This window comes from Pinus tabuliformis, chromosome 4_2, assembly GCF_031772625.1.
Source record: "Pinus tabuliformis cultivar Carrire ecotype Pingquan chromosome 4_2, CPIR1, whole genome shotgun sequence".
Lineage (NCBI taxonomy): Eukaryota > Viridiplantae > Streptophyta > Pinopsida > Pinales > Pinaceae > Pinus > Pinus tabuliformis.
In genome coordinates, this window is record NC_142304.1 from 973,975,461 (window position 1) to 973,993,912 (window position 18,452).

The window sequence follows — 18,452 nt, forward strand, 5'->3', positions numbered from 1 at the left end:
ATGAATTCTAAAAAACAAAAAATAAACAATGCAAGAGCATAACACATAAAACACATATACACAGAGATTTTCCCCTGGATCCCAAAGCCGGGACTACCAGCTTGATTTTTCATTATGTTCCTTTCAATGTTATAATACATATTTATACATGCCGAAGCATCCAATACCATGGACCGAAAACTATCGCGTCCAATACCATGGACCGAAAAACCATAGGTAGGTCCGCTCAGAAAGGGAAGAATATAACAAAACCCAACAAATTTCATCTTCTTCTCTCGGTATAGTTTTCTGAGCTGCCCAAATACCGGTATAGTAGCATATGAAAAATTAATTTGCAAGGTTCCTTTTAACTTCCCCCCCCCAAGACCGTGAAAGGAACATGCCAAACCGTGGAGGTATATCAGCGCCCACTACATCCATCAATACATTTCTGACTGGGATTTGGTCGAGGGACACTACTAAATCTTTCATAAGGCCAAGGCATTTGACTCTTCCTGAATCAAAAGAATAAATGTCATGGTAAGGTCGAGCATCTAATCCTAGTTTGTGCATAATAGATTTTGGCATCAGGTTATGTGAGGTGCCAAAATCTAACATGGCATTATGGAGTATAAACTCATGGAGTTTCAAACTATGATAGAAAGGGGGAACTTCATTATCCTCAAGACTTCCCTCTATAGCTGGACCAAATAAAATTGTACGTTCATCATTGGCAACATTGACAATATCTTACAATTGATCTATGTTGGGCCGCCAAATTAGCATACACTTTCACTCCATTTTCACCTTCATACTCATTTCATCACATTATCATTATATTTCCATTACCATATGGGTTCATATTTTCATTTTCCAAAGTTATTTATTTTATGTATTTAAAGTGAATTTATGATTAAAAGTTAGAAAAATAACATGTATTTGCTCATACCTAAAGGTGGAATGAGTTTGGTGACATGTGTAGGTGATTTGGAAGGTTCCAAGACACTCTTATGTGGCCTCCAAGACTAAAATTCGAATTATATGGAATATTTGAAGGGTATTTGGGATACAGGTCAAGCATATCCCATGGAGAAAAATCATGGATAAAGGAATATGTGTCTCATATTGGTTGTAACCATATGAATGATTTGTGGATCTATGAGGGATTAGTGGATCTCCATTAATGAGTTAGTTGCTTATGTTTTTGTATAAATAGGAGTACCTCCTCCATTCCAAAGAGAGGACTCTTGGAACATGTATCCTAACTTATGATGGAATAGAATAAAGTTTTCATTCTATAGTTTTAGATATAAATTGTCTTAATGTAGTATATGAATTTATGGAATAGTTTATCACTTTTCTCTTAAGAGAATCGAGCTCACTCTAAAAGGATCAAAAAAACATTTTATTTCATTATAGATTTTATTTTCCTTTAATTACTTAGATGTTTGAAGATTTTTTATTATTTATGAATGAATTTTAGTTTAAATCTTATCAACATATGAAAGGAAAAACAAGGGTCTAAGTTAGGCTCTCTTCCATTTGATATGAGTAATAATTGAAATTCATTCTCTTTTTCTAGTTTCAAGTGATTTTCTAAATTTCCAGTTGTTATCACTCCAAAATTTCTTCCAAGTTGTTCAAAAAAAAGAAATGATAGAGGTAACCACAAACCAACTTTGGAGATCAGGATCTAACCTTCCTAATCTCATAGAGGGTTCTCTATTTATGATTTAACTTTTTTTTAGTTATTTGATTGTAGGCTAGTTATGATTGTGCTTGGGTTTTTTATTTGAATTTGGGTTGTGGGATCACTTACTTTAGATGAAAAGGGTTGTCTTTTACCATTGGGATATGGGGTAAAATGTTAGACAAACAGGACTCGATTAAGTTATAAAAACAATGTCTACAGGGAAAGATAGAGGAGTTACTTAGATCTCAAAGGCTTGATGGTGAAATGGTTTCCAATCGGATCCAGGGAGTAATTAAGGGTTCACTAGGATGGATTATGGAGATAAGTGAAAGAGGTCAACCGAGATGGGAGAGCAATTAAGGGTTATCAAATCCGGATATCAGAGGAAAACATATAAATGATTAAATGTGCAAAATAGAGTGTACTTAAACAAATTCAGAGTTAAATTTCTAGTTAATTCATTCAAATCTAGATAAAATCTAAGTTTATGAAACACATAAGAAAGTAAAAAAATTAGACAAAGAAGATACTTCACTGCAATAGCTCATCTCATGAATCCTGTAGTGCAATCTTTTTATTACTTGCTCTAGTCTGTTGACTTGAAAATTGGTACAATAACCCTTAGGTTTAAGATCAAAGTAATTCTAAAAATGAATAGAAATCCACACTCAATACTTCGAATTATGAAGTATTTATACAAAAAGAATTTACAAAATATCTCAAATTTCATTGAGAACTAATCTAGGAAAAATAAATATCTTCATGCAAGAAGATAAAGACATCTATTGAACTGTTGTTTGTTGTCCCTGTTATTTAGGTTCTGATGTCTTTTAGTCTTTGATATTTTTCCCTTTAAGCTGCTTGGTTGTTTGGTCTTCACGCTGGATATCATATTTACTTATGATCTTTCATCTAATACACTTTCATTTGGCTCCTCTATTTAGTCTTTTAACTGTATGCTCTGTCACCTACTTTTATTTTTACCTTTTACTGTAAATCTTACTCAATTGTTCATGCTTCTGTGTTTTTAGTAAAAATGATTTTCACTAATAGACACATGTAGAATACAAAATGCTTCTTGGAGAGTAGCTCGTAAGAATCTTTTGTTGTGCTAGTGAAAATGATTTCATCTCTATTTTAACCATTACTGCCTCTGTGTAAATGATTTCTTCCTGATTTATGATAATTGTCTTTTCCTTCTGAATTAAGTCATTTGAACACATTTCCTTGCGAATCTTGGAGTAAATAGGTTTTGGAACTAGTATCAAGACTATTTTTCAAGCTCCTGGCCTTCTCATCACATGCAAAATAAAACAATATTTAATATGAACACAAGTTGGCATGGAGGTGATAATGGCTTCAGGGAACTAAGATGTCTATGGACGGAGTCCGGAGAGTGTTCGAAAGGTAATCGGAGGTCAAATTTGGTTACAGAGGCTTAGGGTGGCACATGAAGGCTTAGGCAAATTTCTAGTGCAAAACAAGTGAAAAGAGTGAACATGAGTGTCTTTGGCCTTTTAACAGTTAACGGATAGAATTGACGTTGAATTTCGTAATGAATAATGAATGGTTTCTGCCTACATGGGGAGGCAATATTAAGGTTCATCACACTGCTTTTGGTAGTTGGGCAGTTTTTCCATGAGAGAACGCGAGTTAACCCAAAGTTGCCACGTAACCGAAAGGGGCCCGAGCAAAATTGTGAATCTCACGTGCTCTCAGGCGGGTAAAGATCGGAAAATAAATCAACGCGATATGGATGTGCGCCATCAAATCAGGGGGTGCAAGATCTAATGGCTGTCGCGTGGTGGAAATGCACAGAGGGAATAAGGGCAGAGATTTGCAGGGCCCGAGGGGATTAATTACACTTAATTGTAATTAATTAATGATATAAAGTGGGGTTAAATATAAGCAATTTTAGTACAATGGGACCAGGGTTTAATGTGGCGAGGTTCATTAATCGCACCAAGGGTGTGGGTTAAAAGTTTTTATGTCAAGGAAATATGATATAGCGGAGGTTTGTTGAGTAATGCGAGGGGAGGAAACAAAACTTAGAATAAAGGGGTTTTGTGGGTTAAAATGGTTTCGTCAGAAAATATATGAATGGTAGAGTTAATTAAATAAATCAGGGGGAAACAAAACTTAGGACAAGGGGGGTTTTATGGGTTTTTTAGATAAAATAGGGAAATTATAAAGGGGAAAATGATTTTTTCAAATGGGAATGGGTTTCACACTAGGGAAAAGGGGTTTTGGGTAGGAAAATGACCTTTGAAGGGTAATTTGCTAGGGAAATGTGTGAAACCAAGGGGTAAGGGTCAAAATGAAGGGAAAAGGGTATTTTCTTAAGAAATGATGGGATAATGGGGAAATTAGTAAGTATGTAGTGGGGGGTGAAATGAAATGAGGGGAAGTTAATTAAATTAGCTTGTGAACATCCTTTCACTTTCATAACTGCTCTTGCACATTGAAACATAGGATTAAGCATGATAAATGTGCTTATGATTCAATCACTTTGTACTTCTGCAACCTTTCTTCTACCTACCCTTTACTTACCCTAACATTTTTTCTTCACTTTATTTGGTGCATTTAATCTAGCAGGCCCTTTCTTTCCTTTTCCTTTTGAAAAGTAAACTATCCAATTCTAACCTTATAACTTCCAATGGCTCAGATTAAGCTTATGAGCACATTTTATTTCTCTACCTAACTACTGATCTGCCAATATTAAACAGTTTGGCTAGATCCTTATTCTTTATCTATAAACATGAAATGTAAAGCATGAACTAGTCGAGATTAAACAGTTTGACTATCATGGGTTGTGGCATTTATGACAAGATGCACACAACCATTATTTTGCACAGTGAAGTAAAAAGTAGTGGCACTTAGACTTGCACACTTTCATGATCTGTTTTTGTTTGGGGTTCATATTTTTTCACTTTTTTTCACTTTTCTTATTCTTTTTATCCTTTGATATTTCTTTTAGGACATACCCTTTTACATTTTTTAATTTTTAATATGAAAAACATTTTATAGAAAGCGAAAGTATGTACAATATTACAAGACTAACCATTGCCAATTCAAAATTATGAATCCTATTATTATAGGACCCTAACAGTGGCTCCACATGGGGATGACATTTCCTGGTGAAATGTCAAGAACTCTAAGATTAGTAGCCTTTGAATTGTGACTGCAGTTAGCCTGTAAACTATTCTTCTGTGATTTTTTCCTTATTCATACTTATGATGGTGAAACCTTCAAAGCTCAGGGCCTTCTCTCCGAGCTTGAACTTCAAAAGATCACCATCCAATCCAATCTAAAATCTGCAATGTTATATACAATGATCAAAGTAAAGTGAGCTATTGTTACTCAGTGAAAAAATAATGCTTCAGCATTCTACCATTGACAGGTCCTCCTGGTAGATCTGATCCATCTATCTCTCTCAAGAAAAAAACATTGTTACCTCTGTACCCATAAATGACATAAGGGCCTTGCAATAGAAAATCAAATTTTCCATGTTTACCCTTGTCTTCTCATCTTGAATCCCACTTAAGAACTTTATCACCTATGTAAAAATCATCAGCTTTGATCTTTTTATCAAATATCTTTTTTATTTTGTCCTGGATTACCTGTGATTTTACATATACTTATTCTTTGGTCTGCTGCAAGTGTATGGTCCGATTTATCCTTCTTTGGATATCATTTGGTTCTACCTGCAACTCCTGGACGATATTCATCATTGGCACTCCCAAAGAGGATGGAAAAACAACATCCATCCCCTATACTAATTGATAGGGAGATGTGCCAATGCACTTCTTGGTAGTTAGTCTGTCTGCCCATAAGGCATCGACCAACTTTTTTTCCATGTCTTTTTGTTGTCTTCTAATAATTTCTTAATGATATTAACTAGGCTTTTGTTAGAGGATTCTGCAAGTCCATTACCTTGAGGGTAATAGGAAGTGGAGTGGCCAAGGGTGATGTAGTATTTGTTACAAAAGTCTATCATTTTCTTGGACTTAAAAGTAGCTACATTATCAGTAATAAGCTTTTGGGGGCATCCAAATCTTGACAAGATATTATTTTCTAGGAAGGAGATACTGATAGTGTCTGTGGCTTGTCTAGAAGGGATGGCTTCTATCCATTTGGTAAAATAATCAGTGGCTGTCAAAATCCACGTATGCTGCACTGAGGAGGTTGGGTGTATTTCTCCAATGAAGTCTAACCCCCATTGTTGAAATGGCATTTCAGTGGAGATGGGTTTGAGAGGTAAAGGTAAAATTTTTCTCTTTCCCTCAAATATCTGGCATTTATGATAGGAGGTCACATGTTTCTTAACATCTGCAAACAGGGTGGGCCAATAAAAACCAGCCCTTAGAATTTTGTTAGTAGTAGTCTTCCAATACAAGTGTCCTCCACAATCTCCTACATGAAATTCTTGCATAATTTTATTAGCTTCATCTTTTAGTAAATAGTTCAAAAGAATACCACTAATGTCTTTCCAAAACAAAGCATTATCTATGATACAATACTTTAATGACTTCATTTTCAAAAATCTAGCTTTAGTTCTTGTTAAACCAAGAGGAGCTTGTAAGTTTAGTAATACAAATATGATATCTGCATACCAAGGTGAATCTGTAAAAGGTTCATTGATCTGTGGAGTCGCCATCTCTTCCTGATCATCAAGGGCACCAATGAATTTTATATCTAGGGCCTGACAGTTCGATTCTGCCATGAGTTTGGCAAAACCTTGGCCTTTGATAAGTTTAGTAGGATTTATTTCTATGTCATATTCCAATATAGTGGCAATCCATTTGCCTCATTTCCCTTCAGGCCCATTTTGTGTCAAAATGTCCTTAACTACTGAATTTGGAACATAAGCAATAATGTGAGAACACTAAATATAAACTCTGAAATCTTTGATAGCCGTTACTAAAGCTAATGCTTGTTTTTCCATAATGTTGTATTTGAGTATCCCTTAAGGATTTATTAAAAATTGCAATTGGTTGTTCATATCCTTGGTCATTCTTTTGCAACAAGACTGTTGCAATGGTGTGTTCTGAAGCAAAAGAAAAACTTATAAAATCTTTCTGAAAATCAAGACTTATAAGGACTAGAGTTTTGGTTAAGGCTTCCTTGATGGCTTCAAAGGATTGTTTTGCCTCCATTTTCCATTTAAGTGCTGAATATTTTCTTAACATGTTATTTAGTTCTCTAATCAATTCTGCTAAATTTGAAATGAATCTCCTAAGAAAATTAATTTTGCCTAAAAATGACTGCAATTCTCTGATGTTTCTAGGATGGGTGATGGTTAAAATGGCCTCTATTCTAGGAGCATCTATTCTAATTCCATCTTTAGATATGATATGTCCCAAAAAGTTTCCTTCTTCTAGACCAAAGAGTGTCTTTTTTGGATTTAAGGAAATACCAAATTTTCTGCATTTAATGAAAATTCTTCTCAGGTGATCTAGGTGTTCATTGTCAGATTTAGAAAACACTGTGATTTCATCTTGGTAAAACACTAAGAAACCATGGATCTCCTTGGAAAACGTTATATCCATAGCTCTTTAAAATGTTGCTCCTACGTTCATTAATCCAAAAGGCATCTTCAAATACATGAAGGCACCCCAAGGATTAGTAAATGCAGTTTTGGTTTGGTCCTCTGGTTGAACTAAGATATGGTTATATCCAGAAAATCCATCAATCAATGAAATTCTAGATGAGCCTACTACCCTCTGAAGGATATGGTCCATTTTTGGTAGAGGATAGTTGTCTTTTAATGATACCTTGTTTAAATTTATGAAATCAACACAAAGTCTGATTTCTCCAATTTTCTTCCTAGTAGTGACTAAGTTTGAAACCCAATCTGAGTATCTAATGGGAGCTATAAATTTGTCATCATACATTCTTTTAAATTCTTTCTCTATAGATGGCATAAGAACTGGATTAATTCTCCTAAGTTTCTGTTTAAAACACTTATGATCCTCTTTGATAGGTATCTTGTGCTAAATTATGCTGGTGTCATCAGATTTCAAGTCTTCATAACTCCAGGCAAAAGACATCTTGGAATTCTTTAAACATATTTATGTATTTAACCTTTTCCTGTGGAGGAAAGGCTTTTGATTTTTAATGAGTTTTGGTTTTTCTTCAGTTCCTATGTTACATTCTTCTATATCTCCTCTCAAAGGCTCAATTTTCGGCTTCCTAGCTACATCGTTGGAATCAAACAAATCTTCTAAGGGGACTAATCCCTTAGGCAAAAAATTATTTTTAAGATTAAGAATTTCAGGATCATCATTCATTATTTCCTCTATTTCTATATTTTCTAAGTTATCTACTTATAGCTTAGTGAAATTAGTAGACTTACCTATATCTAAAATATTTACATCTATGTCACTATCTATGTCATTATATACTGTACACTCCATATATATTTTACAATTCAGCATTCATGAAATCATAAATCTGGGAATCATGTGAGAAAATATTCCAATACTTCAAATTGTTTGGTCTGACAAGCTTATGTCTCACTTCTGCAGTGTACTGATGATTGGGTTGGAAGGGAAATTTGCAGGTCCTAGCAAAAGTAGCGAGGCTATGGGCTTTCATATTTTGTTTTCTAGGAATGGTAGCAAAGTTTGTTTCCTAGAGGTCTTTAATCAAATCTAGGACAATCTCCCTATATTGAATAAGTCTAGGATTGTTTACAGAGTATTCACCATTAATTTGTTTAATAATCAGTTTTGAGTCTCCAAGTATAGAAACTCTCTTGGCTCCAAGTTTTCTAACCATTTGTAACCCTAATATCAGAGCTTCATACTCTGTCATGTTATTTGTAGACTTGAAGTTACCTGAATGCATGTCCCTTAGAATGATTATTATCCATATTGTGGATCCACACTCCTGCACCAACCCCTAACCTATTCACAGATCCATCAAAATCTAGATGCCATAGGGACTCATGAAAAATGTTTTCACTGTCAGTTGTTTTTTATTTCAGTTCTTTAGTTGTGATTTCTTTTTTGTCATGGTCTGAATTGTACAAGATGAAAGAGTCCATATTAGAATGCACAGAGTATATAGGGAAGTTTTGTGTTTTTTCTGCGCTACTCACCATGTCTTTCATCAATGTATCTCTATACAATTTCCTTTGTTGGCCAAAAATAGATATGGTGGCATATGACATATCTAACTATAAGCGTCCTTGCAATTTTTCTCCACATGAGCGAGATAATAGCATTCCATATTTGGATGTGATATCTGCAACTACTATGTCCATCACAATAATATTTACTGGGCACTAGACAAGAGTTACACATAAATCCTTGATCAAACCAAGGCATTTAACTTGGCTAGAGTCAAAGGAAAACAAGTCCTTATATGGTTTGATAATGTCTAAGTTTAGTCTCTCCATGATTGCTTTTGGCATCAAGTTAGGGGATGCCCCTAAACCTAACATAGCATTATGTAATATTTTGACATGAATGTTCAGGCTAATGTAGAAAGGAGGGATTCCCCCTTGCTGATGAATACCATTTTCCTTAGGGCCAAACAATAATTCAGGTTGATCATCATTCAAATTAACATCATCTTCTCCCTCTCCTATATTTAAATTCTCAATTATTTGTGATCTATAATATTCATTCTTTACTAACTCGATCAAGGGAATTTATATCTTCAATTTTGCTATTTCAATTTTGATGTTGAAAGGGTGTTGAGCTTTGTTTGTTTGGATGAGATCTTCCTTAACAAATGCAGTTTGTGTGTTTATATATTGTCTTTCAGTACTAGGAAATTCAGTCTGTGTTTCAGCTATTTTGCTTTGATTTCTATTGTTTTGATTGATCTCAGTAATTGTTTTAGTTTGAGTTTCAGTAGAGTTTATATCTACAATTTTTGGGGTAGAAGTCTCTGATGTTCCCCTAGCGAGGATTTGTAAAATTTTAGTGACAGGAGCTTCTGTTATATTTTTAGTTTAGGTCTGGATTGATCTTTTAGTGGGAGCTTCATTGTTCTTTTTACTTATTAAGCTATACTGTTTGTGAACCTCATATATAGCTGACTCATAACCATGTTTAAAGTCAAAGGACTCACCAGATTCTAATTGCAATTGTTGCAGCATGTACAACTCCTTTTTCTTCTTGAGTAAGAAAAACAATATCTTAATGTTTTATTCCTAATAAGTTTATCTAGGTTTCATCCTCTTCTTCATGGTTCTTTGAACCCTCAACATAGTTTTCCTGGAAGGGAGACCTAATTTGCTGATCTGGTATAACATTCTTTCCAATGTTAGGATTCTTCCTAAAGTTGGGGTTTCTTATTGGGGGTGGTTGTTGATTCTTCCCCTGAGTTTTCCTTTCCATGTTTTCTAGTCTATCCATTATTCTCTCTACACTCTTTGCTAAACTATCTATTTTTCCATCAAAAGTGGAAGTTTCCTCTTTAATTACAACTCTCTTTTCATTTCTCATTCTAGCTTTCTTGGCTAATAGGTTGGCCTCTACACTAACAACATTACTTTGCATTTGTTCCAATGTTTCATGGTTTCTTTCCCTTAACTGGTATGACATGTCAGTGTCAAAACCATTAGGGAATTTGATTAATGGTAGGTCAATTGGAGGCTTAATATTAGTAGGGATTGCATTGTAGATGCTATTGAACCTAGTACAATAATCTTGAATTGACTCATTAGGAGCTCTTCTAATGTTATCATATTCAGAAAGTATTTGCAGAGGGTTTTTATTTCTCTCCCATTTATCAATGAATAATCTATGAAAAGTAGCTAAGTCTGCAATATGGTGGGTAGGTAAAAATTTGAACCATTTTTTAACATCCCCAGTTAATGTTTGGGCAAACAACCTCATTTGGACATCTGATTCATCTACCTCATGGAACTCAAAATAGTCAATGATTTTGTTCACATGCTGTTGGGCAGTGTACTGACGAGTAGCATCAAACAAAAAGATTTTCTTTGATAATCTTGGCGCATGGCATGGAGTTGTGCAGGTAAAACAAGAGGTGCATATCAGTCTGCCATGGCTTAGATTCTGGCCTGACTAGGGGGTAAGGAGTTGGTACTTGAGGAAGGGCTTGAAATGGATGGAGATGAACTAGATGAGGATGAGGTGTTTGGCTGATGAATAATTGGTTTAGGGGAATGGACTGTGGTGGATACTATTGGTGAGGTAGTGGTATAAGAAGGTGTATTTACAATCAATGAAGATTGTGCAGAAATTTCAGAGGCAACAACAGTGAAGGCAGCTAGTTCAACAGATTGTTGAAGGTAAGCATCATCTATATGGTTTATCAATGTAGAGGTCAAAGCTTCTAACCAGTCAAAAGTCTCTAAGACAAATTTATCTAAATCTGAATGGTTAATCACCCTCTTTTATTCAATGAGTTGGATAAAATCAGGGTCTAATAATGTTTCATGGATTGCATTCTTTGATTGAGTTCTAAATAATGAGAGCTCAAATGACAAATCAAAAGGGATTTCCTCTAAAGTTGATAACTCCTCAGGGAGTGAATTTTCTTCGGCTAACTAGCTACTACTTGCCTGATTTTCTATATTTTTTGGTTTTCTTAAAATTCTGTCTAGCTCATCAACTATGGTAGCAAGGTTTGGATCTAGATTTGCCCTAGTATAGTGAGTCTTCTTAGGAGCCAGAATTCTAACTTTCTAAACTGTTTTTTTTTTTTTTGAAATTTTTCAAAAACAACTTGTGAAAATGACCTTAAGGGGCTCAAGATGAAATTTAAGGTTTCCTTAAAGTTTTATCAAACTAAGGATCGAGTCCCTAGTATGGTCACCAATGATGTTATCACTCCAAAATTTCTTCCAAGTTGTTCAAAAAAAGAAATGATAGAGGTAACCAAAAACCAACTTTGGAGATCAAGATCTAGCCTTCCTAATCTTAGAGAGGGCTCTCTCTTTATGATTTAACTTTGTTTTAGTTATTTGATTTTAGTCTAGTTATGATTGTTCTTGGGTTATTGATTTGAATTTCGGTGGTGGGATCACTTACTTAGATGGAAAGGGTTGTCTTTTACAATTGGGCTATGGGGTCAAATGTCAGACAAACAAGACTAGATTAAGTTCTAAAAACAGTGTCTATAGGGCAAGATAGAGGAGTTACTATAGATCTCAAAGGCTTGATGGTGAAATGGTTTCCAATCGGATACAGGGAGCAATTAAGGGTTCCCTAGGCCAGATTATGAAGAGAAGTGAAAGAGGTCAACCAGGATGGGAGAGAAATTAAGAGTTCTCAAATTCAGATATCAAAGGAAAACATATAAATGATTAACTGTGAAAAACAGAGTGTACTTAAACAAATTCTGAGTTAAATTTCCAGTTAATTCATTCAAATTTAGATAACATTTAAGTTTATGAAACACATAAGAAAGTAAAAAAATCAGACAAAGAAGATACTTCACTGCAATAGCTCATCTCATGAATCCTATAGTGCAATATTTTTATTACTTACTCCAATATGTTGACTTGAAAATTGGTACAATAACCCTTAGGTTTAAGATCAAAGTAACTCTACAAATGTATAGCAATACACAGTCAATACTTCAAATTATGAAGTATTTATACAAAAAGAATTTACAAAATATCTCAAACTGCATTGAGAACTAATCTAGGAAAAATAAATATCTTCATGCAAGAAGATAGAGACAACTATTGAATTGTTGTTTGTTGTCCCTGTTATTTAGGTTTTGTTGTCTTTCAGTCTTTGATATTTTTCCCTTTAAGCTGCTTGGTTGTTTGGTCTTCACGTTGGATGTCATATTTACTTATGACCTTTCATTTGATACACTTTCATCTGCCTCCTCTGTTTAGTCTTTTAACTGTATGCTCTGTCACTTGCTTTCATTTTTACCTTTTACTGTAAATCTTACTCAATTTTTCATGCTTCTGTGTTTTTGGTAAAAATGATTTTTACTAAAAGGCACATGTAGAATACAAAATGTTTCTTGGAAAATAGTTTGTAAGAATCTTTCACTGTGATGGTGAAAATGATTCATCTCTGTTTTAACCATTACTGCCTCTGTGTAAATGATTTCTTCCTGCTTTATGATAATTGTCTTTTCCTTTTGAATTAAGCCCTTTGAATACATTTCCTTGCGAATATTGGAGGCAAATCTTGGAGTAAACAGGTTTTGGAACTAGTATGAAAACTGTTTATCCAAGCTCGTGGCCTTTTCATCACCTGAAAAATAAAACAATTGTTAATAAGAACAGAGGTTGGAAGGAAGGTGATAATGGCTTCAAGGAACTGAGATGTTTGTGGACGGAGTCCGGAGCATGTTCAAAAGGTAATCAAAGGTCAAATTTGGTTACAGCGGCTTAGGGTGGCGCAGGAAGGCTTAGGCAACTTTCTAGTGAAAAACAAGCGAAAAGAGCAAAAATGAGCGTCTTTGGACTTTTAGCGGGTAACAGTTAGAATTGGCGCAGAATTTCATAATGAAAAATGGATGGTTTCAGCCTACGTGGGGAGGCAATATTAAGGTTCATTGCACTACTTTTAGCAGTCAGGTGGTTTTTCCATGAGAGCACGCGAGTTAACCCAAAGCTGCCACGTAACCGAAAGGGGCCCAAGAAAAACAGTGAATCTCGCTTGCTCTCGAGCGAGTAAAGCTTGGAAAAGAAATCAACGTGATACAGATGTGCTCTGTTAGATTTGGGGGTGCAAGATCTAATGACTGTCGCATGGTGGAAATGCACAGATGGATAAGGGCGGAGATTTGTGGGCCCTGAGGGGATTAATTACACTTAACTGTAATTAATTAATGATATAAAGCGGGGTTAAATATAAGCAGGTTCAGTACAATGGGACCAGGGTTTAATGTGGCGGAGTTCGTTAACTGCACCAAGGGTGGTGGGTTAAAAGGTTTTATGTTGGGGAAATATGATATAGCGGAGGTTTGTTAAGTAATGCGTGGGGGAAACAAAACTTAGAATAAAGGGGTTTTATGGGTTAAAAAGGTTTTGTCGGGAAATATATGAATGGCGGAGTTAATTAAATAAAGCGGGGGGGAAACAAAACTTAGGACAAGGGGGGTTTTATGTGTTTTTTAGATAAAATAGGGAAATTAATAAGGGGAAAATGATTTTTTCAAAGGGGAATGAGTTTCACACTAGGGAAAAGGGGTTTTGGGTAGGAATATGACATTTGAAAGGTAATATGCTAGGGAAATGTGTGAAACCAAGGGGTAAGGGTCAAAATGAAGGGAAAAGGGTATTTTCTTAAGAAGTGATGCGATAAAGGGGAAATTTGTAAGTATGTAGTGGGGGGTGAAATGAAATGAGGGGAAGTTAATTAAGTTAGCTTGTGAACATCCTTTCACTTTCATAACTGCTCTTGCACATTGAAACATAGTATTAAACATGATAAATGTGATTATGCTTCAATCAACTTTGTACTTCTGCAACCTTTCTTCTACCTACCCTTTACTTACACTAACATTTTTCTTCACTTTATTGGGTGCATTTAAACTAGCAGAGCTTTTCTTTTCTTCTTTTTTTGAAAGTAAGCTATCCAAATCTAACCTTATAACTTCTAATAGCTCATATTAATATTATGAGCACATTTTATTTCTCTACCTAACTACCGATCTCCCAAGATTAAACAATTTAGCTAGAACCTTATTCTCTATCTATAAACATGAAATTTAAAGCATGAACTAGTCAAGATTAAATAGTTTGACTATCACAGGTTGTGGCATTTATGACAAGCTGCACACAACCATTATTTTGCACAGTGAAGTAAAAAGTAGTGGCACTTAGACTTGCACACTTTCATGATATATTTTTGTTTGGGGTTCATATTTTTTCAATTTTTTCACTTTTCTTATTCTTTTTGTCCTTTGATATTTCTTTTAGGACATACTCTCTTTACATTTTTTAATTTTTAATATGTAAAGAATTTTGCAGAAAGAAAAAGTATGTACAGTATTACAAGACTAACCATAGCCAATTCAAAATTATGAATCCTATTATTATAGGACCCTAACACCAGTTTTCCAACAATAACATTAATGATGAATGGATTTGCAATGAAAAACAACAAGGACCTCCTTAGTTACGAGCCTCTTTTATTTTTTGTTTATGCATCTTAAGCTATTTTCCATTGGTGGTTTTTTCTTTCTGTTCATGAAGTAGTATTATAGAAGAAGAACAAATTTGGTTCTCCTAAGTTATGAGCCACTTCTCCTACTTATTACATAATGAATTAGAAATTACTTAGTTAAATTTTATATTTGTAATATGCACTTCTAATTAGTTTATAATTGCATTTCCTTCAGTTTTTATAACTTGTATTATAAAGTTGATTATAGTTGCATCTAAGGTCCCATATATTTTGGTTTGCTTCTAAGTTTAAGAAACCCCCGAGTTGACAAATTAAATGACAGGGATTTAACAAACAATTAAATCACCCAAAATTTTGGCGTCGTTACTGGGGAAGCAAACTTAGATTTAACTAAGTTAGGAGGATTGTTTAGGAAACATTTTCTTTTAAGGTCATTTTCATTTGGGGTTAGATGAATTTAGGCATTTTTCATTTAAGTTTATTTGCATTTGCATATAGAAAACATAGAACATTAAAATCAAGAACCCCCATTCATTAAAATAAAAATAAAAAAATCCAATTGCAAAAACAAGATTTGAAGAGCTTCGTGCTATGACAGTTGAAGAAAATATAAAAACTAAATATCACATTCAAATTTGGTTTCAACTAGTCGGTCTTCATGATCGTGTCCAAGAACTCAACAAGGTTTACTTTTCAAACTTGGATATGAGTCTACTCATAATCTTGTTGCGCAAATGGATGCATTGGAAATTCTCTTATACTTAAGAGAACATTTGATTTCTTTTTCAATAGAATATGACTAACAAATAAAAAAACAAGTTTTTGCGTTTTTTAGGAAAAATTTGCAATTTTGTGGTGCAGTAAGAACCACCCATTTACTAACCCTTGGCAAGAAAAAATTTGCAATAAAACAAACAGTTGTGAACAAAGGACACAAGCGAAGATTGAAGAGCAATAATTTCAGGTGTGAGATCGATTCTTTTCATTTTATTTTCTACATCCAAATTAAAAAAAAAAATCAATTAATGAAATCTCAAGTATGCTCTCGTACTGCGCTTTGTGTAATTTAGAGGATCAGAAAAATAATTTTCGTGTTAGTATATCTTTTGTTAAGAAAAAATAAAATTGATTATTCTCTTTCATTATTTGTTTCTTTTCAAATATATATATAATTTTAAAATTGAACACAATTTTTTTTAATGTTTCTTTATATATATATATATATATATATATATATATATATATATATATATAAAGTGCACAGAACATATGTAATTAAAAAAAACACAAAAGAGATTTGTTTATTTAAACAAATTTGAAATAATAAAAATAAATAAAAACACAAAAACGAAAATGAGAATAAAACAAATTTAAACAAGTAATAAAAAAAAAAATTCATGGAAGCCAACGAAACAAATTGCTGCAAATGTTATGTGTGATTTTGAAAAATGAAAGATAGTTATGCATTCTGCTGATTTTGAGAAAAAAAAAACGAATTTCACTAGGTAGCTACCTGAGCAGAGGCAAAATATGTAGAGGTTAAAAACTTCATTTTTAGAATGCATTTTGTTACCAGATGATAATGAATCTCAAAAATCTAAAACATGGGTTTTTCTTAGAATGAGATAAATTATGTTGAATGCGAGATATTTTCTCAAAATTTGTAACCATTTGAGATATTTTCAGGGTTCTTTGGAGCCTTATTTGCTAGGTTGCATGAAAAAAAAAGGTTTTCAATTAAATGCAGCGAGCAGCCAACGCCAAGGCCATGCCCATATAACGACCCAACCACAGAGTCATGGCTAGCAAGGTTGCCAAGCTGCAGACAAAAGAAATCAATCAATAAATTAAATAAAAAATAATAATTAAATAACAAAAAACAATATTAATTATTAAGAAAAAAAATTTACTGCAGAAATTTTCAGAAGTGATATTTTCTCCATGCTTACAACCTGCAAAAAAAAAATAAAAATTCATAAACATTTCCCAAGCTTTTATAGAATAAAATTTGGTTAAAAAATATGAGTTCAAAAGATATGAAAAATGATTTGGAAAATATTTTGGAATCTCATTTTCCTAAAAATCTTGGAAATGATGAATTCAAAAGATATGAAAAATGATTCAGAAAATATTTTGGAATCATATTTTCATAAAAATCTTGGATTTAGATTGACCACTTGTCAAGTTGTTGTTTCAATTTTCATTTTTAGAATAATTAAAATGTCCAAAATTCCATTAAATTCATAAATGTGGCTTATTGAATTTAGGCTTCTGTGATCCATATCAATTTAGAGAAGAATCTTCGGCGAAAATCACATAGAGATAATTTTTTGTCGACGCGTTTCGAACCAACCAGTGTGGTTCATCGTCAGGACAAGTTGAATGAGCAGATCTTGCTATGCATTATAAATAGATTGGGAAGAATATCTAGGTAACGGCTAGATTTGACCAGCAAACGGCTAGTTAGACCAAAATATTTATTTATTTAATTATTTATTTATTTTTAATCAAATCATTTAATTTGGTTATTAATTTTCTTATTAACGTAAATAGACAATTTTATAAATATATATTAAAATAAGTGAGTTAATATACTATAAACATAAAATAATCGAGTAATTAAAAATAGATAATAGTTGACTATATTTTAAATAAATATAAGTTAATTATATTGAAATATAATTAACAACATTACGCTGCATTTCTTCCAAAGTTGCAGGATCTCTCTCCCTAAGTTGATATGCCATGTCTGGATCGAAGGCATCAAGATAGTGGTGGAGGGCTAAACGAGGGGGAGGTTTTATGTCATTAGGAATGGAATTATAAACCATATTGAACCGTGTTGTGGAGGTAAATCCCCTCTACGGATAGAGGCAATCCCTACTAGCCCAGAATGAGTCTAGCAACAATCAAACAATGCTAACACACAGGTCCCTAATTGCAAATTAAAGGTAAATGATGAGAGCCTACTTGGATTCCAATGCTAGTATTGTAGAAGAGTCGATGCCCTCGTTCCTTTGCTCCGGCCGGTTACGATCCCCACGATCTCCATGAATGGACACCTGCACATGCAAAGAACAACACAAATACAAGCATAAAATCCAATTGATGCAATTATATACCAGTCAGAAAAGATATAACTCAAACATCATTACAAAAGACAATGAGAGTGGAACCATAATGATAGTCATCTATTATTGATAAACAACAAAGAAGAATACAACCATAGTTTTGACGTCAAATCCTCCTTTGGCTGGGTGGTCAGCAACACATGTCTTGCAAAGCTTGTTAGGATGGGGAACAAGCCTCTCTCTCCTTGGTTACAAGAATCTCCTCACTTAGATTTGGCCTTATGGGTGCAAAGAAGGCTCTTGCATCAATTCCTTGGACTTCTGAAAGTATAATTCTCCCTATGCCGAAACTTCAACTCTAACTAGCTTGTCAAAGGCAAAAGAACAAGCTTTTATAGATAGAGGGGTAGGAGATAAGATCAATCACAAAATCCATGGGATTGGGTTTATCCTTAAAAAGCTATTATGGATAGAGGGAAAGGAGATAAGATCAATCACGACATCCATGGGATTAGCTTTATCCTTAAAAAGCTTCATGAGTGGATTGGAAAAAACCTTCACGCGTTTGTTTGTTAAAAACTTTCCCAAACTGGGTTGGCGCGAGTGTGACTCTGAGACAGAGCGCCC

General features: G+C 33.9%; 1 long non-coding RNA gene across 1 annotated transcript; it reads right to left on the minus strand.

Annotated features, from left to right (window-relative positions):
* Positions 1–16,337: 16,337 nt before the first annotated feature.
* Positions 16,338–17,933, minus strand: LOC149172878 (uncharacterized). Its single transcript, XR_016259095.1, has 3 exons — positions 17,725–17,933; positions 16,665–16,706; positions 16,338–16,573 (listed from the first exon to the last, which is right to left on the minus strand). It is a non-coding gene; the product is annotated as an uncharacterized LOC149172878 (long non-coding RNA).
* Between the last annotated feature and the right edge of the window lie 519 nt (positions 17,934–18,452).